Source organism: Chamaea fasciata, unplaced genomic scaffold (genome assembly GCF_029207755.1).
Source record: "Chamaea fasciata isolate MVZ Bird 193981 ecotype frontalis unplaced genomic scaffold, bChaFas1.0.hap1 SCAF_7, whole genome shotgun sequence".
Classification (NCBI taxonomy): Eukaryota; Metazoa; Chordata; class Aves; order Passeriformes; family Sylviidae; genus Chamaea; species Chamaea fasciata.
In genome coordinates, this window is record NW_027094092.1 from 19,588,376 (window position 1) to 19,593,817 (window position 5,442).

The following is a 5,442-nucleotide window of genomic DNA, read 5'->3' on the forward strand; positions in this document are numbered from 1 at the left end:
CCTGGGAGCAGCTCTGAGGGGCAGTGCTGACCACCTGCTCTCTGCTGAGGAAGCTTCCAGTCCTCTGGAAGCAAAGACTCTGACCCCATGCCAGAGCTGCAGCATGAGAAACACTTTCATTTTGGACACAGGGGTCTGGTTTGTGGTTGCACTGTGTTGTTGACCATGTCACACAGCTGTGACAGGGCCACAGGGTAGGTCTTTTCTACCCTCGTAGTCACCAACTTGAGAAAACCTCCTGGAGGAGCTGTCAGAATGGGAAGGAGGAGTTTCTCTCAGTACCTCCTGAAGTCTGTTGCCTTCTACTTTGATAATGACCTAGACTTCTCATCATGCTGAATCTGTCTTCCCTTTTTACTGTCTCCTTCTAAAGGTAAGTGATTTATTCTGTGTCCATGCAGTTCTGTCATAAACTTATTGATGGGGCTATTCTTAGTACCACTGGCCTTTTTCCTGATATTCCCTGTAGCTAAGCACATGTTTTCATTGCCAGAAAGCAGAGCTGCTTCTGGCCCTAGCCACATGGACAGCAACTTGGTTTATTTTTTTTTTTTTTTTCCAATCAGAAGACTTGCAGTATATCTTGCTACTGGCACTGTTGGCAGCAGGGTGAACACTGCAGGGGTTTTGGATCACCTTTTCTTTTTAGGCCCAAATGGCAATGGGTTCAACCTGCCAGGCCTTCTGGCACTTGACACTGAGTCAGCAGATGGAAAATACTTGACTCTTGGAGGCAGCATGTGTCCCCCAGAGGAGAAGCTGCAGGTCTAGTGAGAGACAAATTGTGGTATGTATGGTGTGCTTAGTTACATTAACTTCTTCATTTTGCTTTAGTCTCAGTAGCAAACTTCCCTAACTGGATTCCCTGTTCCTTCCCAACTTGGCTCCTTCCCCATGCCAGCAGCAGGACTCCTGGACCTGGCAGAGTGCACCTTCCTGGCCCTGAAGGGAAGTTGTGCATTAGACAAAGCCACCAAATGGGTGTCTGAGCTCCTGAAAGAGGCCAGACTGTGTTCCCTGGCTGCCCCTTCCCCACTTGGGATAGGTCTGCACAGAGCCAGCACCACTTCCCACTCAGGAGAGCAGGTTAGAAAGCAAGACCCACCCTGGCACGGATTTCCCACAGTGCCCAGGGAGTTTCCCAGGAGTACCTGAGCTGGAAATTCAGCCCACAGTCAACATTCTCTGTAGGAAAGTCTCTGCTAATTTTCCTGTTAATTAAAAGTGTGAAGAGCAGGGTATTTGGTATTTCCCTGAGCAAAGAGGAGGTAATTAGTCATCCAATTGGTATTTCAACTATGGAAGGCGGATCTGGCAGGACAGCAATAGGTTAAATGGGATATTCTTGCTTGTCCACACATTTGGAGAGTGCTTTCTCTTCCCCCTGCTCTCCTAATAGCTCCAGGTAAGGGGCACCAAGCATTCAGCTACATAAACAAAAGATTTAAAGCAGAGGTAACAGCTTTTAAAGCAACTCTGCAGCAAAGGTACAGCTCATTCTCATCAATGTGGTGCTCAAAATTGCATGCTGTAAAATAGCTTCCACTTGCCACCTGAGAATTGGCTACCTTTTATTCGTTACTTGCATCTGAAGATACCTGGAGTACCCTTGTTAGTTATCTTCACCTGGGAGAACAAGTGCTGTATAGTTGTTGTGCCAGTTTACATCTCTCCTGTGCATAAGTTCATCCCTTCCGGGGGCTAATCCTGCCCCAAGCACTTCTTCAGGTCTTGTGAAAGCTGTCCTAAGTCCACAAGGAGTGGCAGCTCAGATGTTTGAGTAGTTTGGGTGCTTTTCTCCAAACCAAGTGATGAAAAGAAGTAACAACTCCAAGTGCCTAAGTAAGTGAACTGAAAATTGTCATTATTTATCAACAGTTGCTTGCTGTGCATGGCCAACACACTCTTGGGGCCACAAATATGGGCTTGTGTGTAGGAGATTCACCTGTACGGAAGAGAGTAGTAAAGAGGAAGTATATGCAGGTAAAGGAAATAGGTGACTGGATTAATCTTCACCTGAATAATTGGTATAACGGAAGATAGAGACTTAATTATCGTTTGATCATCAGACTTTGCAATGAGCAAAAGGAAAGCAAACTCCTCAAAAAAAAAGACAATGTCTTGAAGGCTCCCAGCTACCCTAAATTCCTGCCATAGCACAGAGCAGATTTCCAGTAGCTGTGAATTGCAAGAGTATTCAGGAGTGTTGCTGTCTGAAGTGTCTCTCATTTGGCTTCAAAGCTAATTCCCACTTATGCCAAGAGCTAGTTGATAATTCTTGTGGCATAATTGTTATAGACTGTGCAGTAACAACCTCTGTTACATTGGAAAATAGATTGGAGTCAGAGAATCATTCTTTCTGACCTTGAAATTTATGAAGACATCTGCATTGGCTCACACACAGGAGTTTTCTGTGGTTGGTATTTTTTTTTTTAATTTTTTTTTTTAAACTTTTTAAAAGCTTTTTTTCTTTTAACCTGAAAGAGTGAGTTCTGTTAGAATTGCTTGGGCTCCTTAATGACAGACCAGTTACAAGACACTCAGTCTTCAACTCAGTACTGCAACAGGACTACCTAGAAAGTGACAGAATTTATTTATATTAAATGTCAGTAAGAAACCACAGACTGTGCCATAAATCACCTGCCCTGCAGGCCTCTGAAACTGATTTACACCTGTCACTGGTCAGCCAGCCCTCTTTTTCACTGGGAGTTTTTAGCCCTCTTCACATGGAAGGCTTATTGACTAACATATCATTGGTTCTTGGAGTAGAAACTTGTTCGCCCTTGTCCCCTGTATATCTGTCTCATGGCTTCACTATGACGAGTGCTAAACCTGCCTTTCTTCAGGCACGTCTGAAGCCAATAGATTCTGTATTTGCTATGTGCTTGGATATAAGAGATGAGAGGGTGGGAGAGGCTGTTCTGCAGGAGGGAACTGACAGTATGTGTGAAAAGTGCCTCTTAAGTGGTATATGCACTACATCCACAAAAACCACTCTCTTCTAATTTTTTTTTTTTTTTTTTTTTTTTTTTTTTTTTTTTTTTGGTGGGAACAGGAAAGGAGTTCTGATGTGCATTTGGAACTTTTGAATCTGAGAGATTCAGAACCACTGTCCATTACAAGTTTGAGTGAATGCAGAGGATTTCTTATGATTTTCCCCCATCCTGTTGCTTTTTCAGAAGACAGTGGTGGTTACATGCTGAGCATCACTGTGTTTGGTAGTGCAGATGGAGCTCCTCTGAGCTCCTCCATTCATCCTGTCACTGAATGGAATCAGTCTCTTGTCTGTCTCTTAAATATTCGACATCTCTCTTCCCTGAAAACCCTGCAGCAGACTGGAAAGGTGCTGCCTGCTGAACCTCATCCTCAACAGCACTGTGTTAAGGGACCTTTCCTGTCTGACCATCCAGGAGCTGCTCTGGCAGTCCCAATCCCACCCTCTGAGCTGTGGGAAACGAAGAACTGAGCTGGTAAAGAGACCTTTTCTCTGACTGTGAGTGTGGGGTGTGCAGCAAGCCAAGAGGGGCACCCGTGGGGTCACTGGAACCACCCACTGTGAAGGGGCTTTGTTCCCAGCAGTGACAGTCTGGAGTGGTGGGAGTGTGACTGCCAGTGACTCCTGAGTGGTCAGGCAGGAAAGCTTCCTTAACAACTTCAGGGAAAAGGAGCTGCCACCATCTAGTCATTCCCCTGTCAAAAAGTGTCCTGTAGTCTTTAAAAAGTCCTGCTCTTTGAAATCAAAGTAAATGCTGCAGTAAATGAGACCTGGGAGCATTTGCCATGAGCCTCCTCCTAGCTTACTGAAATGTATGAGCTGGTGTGAACAAGACACCCACGCTTGTCGGGAACAAACAAAAAAGCCTATTTTCAAAAGATTATTTCTTTGGCTTTACCCAATGCTTAATCTAATCCACTATTTGTCTGCATCAACATAGCTGTCCTCCTTTGCCTGGGGTTTACAGTGTGGAGAAGAAATTTTTCAAGATCTGGACCTCTCTCATGTTTTTTCGTTTTTTCCTGACTAATTGTCGTGGTTAGCTGATTGACTCAGAGCTGGTGATGCCTTCAGAGGGCAGCAGCAGCCTCTCTCCACTCCTCCTCTGGCTTGGCAGGGCTTACAAAGGCTCAGCTCTATATGAAATAGAGAGTGAGGGTCTGTTCAGCAGCAGACACTGCTGTTTGTAGGGACTGTGGAGAGACCAGCAGAGCAGAACGCCTTTGAGGGAGTGACTATTTGCTTTGCAGATATGTTCTTCCTACATTGCTTGTTTGGGATTGCCCTTATTGGGGGAGCCTCCAATGTCTCTTTCGAGAGTCTTAGAGGAAAGCAAATTTGTCCCTGTCTCTTACCCTCCCTTCCCCAGGCTCTGGGGACAGTGGCACTCCTCACTTCTGTACCTGCTGTGTGCGCTGCTGTAGGGCCCTGGCTCGGGTTGTACCAGGTGTTACTGCAGAAAATGTGGGTTTGGGAGGAGGAGGACAACAGAACCTATAGGCCAAGCCCTGGAAGTCTTTCTTGCAGTGAGGAGTCCAAAACTGAACACAGGATTAGAGATGTGGCTCAAAGGAACTATGAGTTAGTACAATTCCATGGGAGAAAGGCTTACCTATGCTTTTACCCTTTCTCATTTTGGTAAGGACATGTGACGGTGTTGCATGCACAGTTCCGGCTCCAAAACCTGGGGACAGTTGGACTGGACTGGGGCAATTTTTGTTAGAATTTATTTTTCTTTATATAGATACATTATTGTGTATTATATGTGATCTATTTATAGTATACGTTTGTATATATTTAATAGAGTACATCAATATAATACTACATTTAATAATTTAAAACATGTCTTTTTATGTATATAATATGCTTTTTTATTTTTGTATTGAGTTTTTTATCTTTATAATTACTTTATTTATCTGAGACTGTTAAAACTGGACTGAGAATATACAGGAACCAGAAATAGGCAGAGGTTAAAATATGGCTCCTTTGCATTCACACCTTGGTTTCCACTGCTGTTTGAAAGCAGCTAAGGAACCAAGAAATCCACTGTGGCTGTTCATCGCTGTCCTGGGTGTTTGGTGGTCTGATCCCCCTTTTCCCAACAGCACTGACTGGCCTTTCAGGATAGTTATGTTTCTACCCATATAAATCTCTTCAATTCCCAGTGGATCCAAAAGCACACACTGTACAGATCACCGAAATGAATTCACAATATTCGGTCCCTTCATTTTATCTAGAAGGATGAGTACAGGCACATGCCTGTATAAAGGACTTCTGCATGAAGAAACTCAAGCTCAGGGAGTTGTTTCTAGGAGGTGAATCACACTGGAGGCACTTGCTTAAGCAAGTCTAAACTCCACACTGTGAAGTTTATCACACCTGGGTGTGATACTGAAACTAAGAGTACTTGTATGTGTCACTTTTCCCTGGCAGTACCTTCCCTCCTT